The sequence below is a fragment of the Hipposideros armiger genome, unplaced genomic scaffold (genome assembly GCF_001890085.2).
Source record: "Hipposideros armiger isolate ML-2016 unplaced genomic scaffold, ASM189008v1 scaffold_604, whole genome shotgun sequence".
Classification (NCBI taxonomy): domain Eukaryota; kingdom Metazoa; phylum Chordata; class Mammalia; order Chiroptera; family Hipposideridae; genus Hipposideros; species Hipposideros armiger.
This window is the reverse complement of record NW_017731954.1, coordinates 893,300-895,958: the sequence shown is the minus strand read 5'-3', so window position 1 is coordinate 895,958 and position 2,659 is coordinate 893,300.

Sequence of the window (2,659 nt, the reverse complement as noted above, 5' to 3'; positions counted from 1 at the left end):
TACCCTTCAACCTGGAAGTTCCTTCCTAGGCTTGTACTCTAGAGAAGCTCTTAAAAATGAACACAAGGAGACATGTATGAAAATGTTTCTAATAGTATTATTTATAAAATCGAAAAAGTTAGAAACAACCTAAAAACCTATTAAGAGGAGAACAGGTGAATAAAGTGTGGTACGTTTAACTATCACACAAAAGTGAAATAAACTATAGCTGTATCAGCCAGAATGAATCTAACAAGCCAAATGTTGAGGGAGAAAAGAAAGTTTTAGATACCATGTGATATAAGTTATCAACAAAGCTACATAATATCATGTTTTGATTTGGGGACTCATACAGTCTAGTTATGATATAAATAAAGGCATAGAAATAAACATCTAATTCAGCATATCGGTAACAAGAGAAGCTACAAGAATGGATAGCACAGTGAGCAGGAAGTGTGATCAGAGAAGAGCACACAAAGATCTTAAAACTGTATTTATGTATTTTATTCCTTAGCTTAATGGATGGTACAGATGCAGTTTTATGTTATAGAGTTTACCTTTCACACTTAATTTTTCCAAATGCAGAAAGAGAGTTGGTTAAATAGAATATGGTACATGAAATAAGATTCAATGATTAATATGTGAGGTTTAAATAACTGAAGACAGAAGCTGAGAAGAATCAGCCAGTGAGTCTAATGACAAAGTGACACTCGACAGTGACAGTAACAGAGGAGCAGGAGAGAAGTAGAACAGGTCAGGAAAGAGACACTTTCTGACTGGAGGTTTTACTCTTTCTTAGTGACGAGGAGTAACAAACAGAATGAAGACCTACTGTACTATTCTAGGTAATTTTTATATAAATATGTAATTATACCACATATATGGTATGGATGTGTGTGATGCTTAAATTAGTAGTGTTCTTACAAAAAAGCATAAATAAGCAATTTTTAAACAATCACCCAGAATTAATACCCAGATGTCACCCCTCTTCACAGTTTTGCTTTTGTGTTTATCATTCTATACATTATCTACTGCAAATATATATTACAATACACAATTTTCCCAAAGAAGAATTATGTATCTTCTCTTTGGTAACATGGTTTTTAACTCACAATATCATACAGACATTCTTCTGTGCCTATGAATATAACAAATTTGGATTTTATAAATATGTCAAGGAAGCAGTATAAAGGATGAATTTAAGGGATCAAGATAGGAAACTATTTAGGAGGCTATTAAAATAGGACAGGTAATAAACTATAGAGGTGCAAAATATATGTGAGATCTGTATGAAGAAAATTATAAAACTTTATTGAAACAGATTAAACGAGGCTTAATGAAATGGAGAGCTGAATCATGATAATAAATAGGAGGAATCAATAATCTAAAGATATCACCTCCCACTGCTAAATTGACCTATATAATCCATGCAATTCCAATAAAAATTGCAACAGGGTATTTTGTGGAACTTGACATGGCAGTTCTAAAATAAATATCAAAGAACATAAGTATAACCAAGAGATTTCTTAAGAAAAAGAGAAAGATACCAAATATTAGGGCTTATTACTAAGACATGGAAATAAAAGATACTAGGATATACAACTTAACCAATGAACCAAAAAAAGACCCAAAATAGATCCCTACACATAAGGAGATTTAATGTATGACAGAGGTGCCATTGCACATCATCAGGAAAATATGTACTATTAAAAAATGTTTTTGGGCTGGCCGAGTGGCTCAGTTGGTTAAGAGCTCACTCAAGAGTTTGAGCTCTGAGCAACAGCGGTTCGATGCCCGGGCTGAGCTGAGCTGCCGCTAAGCTGCCAATAGGTAGCAGGATGGCTCAGCTTAAAAAAAAAAATGTTTTGAGTCTTTCATATGATGAAATTGTATCCCTGCCTAACACCATAAAGAAAAATTAATTCCTGATAGATGAAAAATGTGATAATCAAAATCTTACAACTTTTAAAATAAAATATCAGATAATATCTTTGTAAACTAAAAGCAGTGAAGACTCTCCTAATTAAAAAACAAAAGGTGCAACCTTTAGCAGGACTGATTGTTAAACTCTACCATGTTAAAATTAAAAAGGGCTGGTCATCAAGAATGCCATAAAGAATAAGAAAAGACAAACCACACAATAGGAAAGAATCTCACAATCAAGTAAAAAAAAAAAAAAAAGAGGGAGAGAGAAACAACCCAATGAAAAAAGGACAACAAAAAGGATATTTCACAAAAAAGAAAGTGAATGTACACCATATGAAAATACTCAACATCATTAAAACTTATGTAAAGTTCTAACTAAAACCTGAATTCTACAGCATGAAAACACGTTTTCCTGAATCCCCGTTGCCAGCTACCATGCTTGACACATTGCTAGTATTTAATAAGTGTTTGTCAAATGCCATAAAATAAATGACTGAATGAACAAATAAGTGAATAAATCAACAAATGGATGAGTAAAATTCAAAAGAAACTGCCTTTCTTTTTGCATGCCCACCCCCATTTCTCAAGCCAGGTAACTGCTCCTTCTCCACCCAGAAGAATACAGGTTGACTTTCTGGAGACCTTAAAGAACCAGAATGCCAGGAACAGCTGAGGGCGGAGCTGATTTACCCCACCAAAAAGAGTAAAATGTCAGAACACTAGAAGTCAAATGAAGATTTTGGAGCTTGCCTGC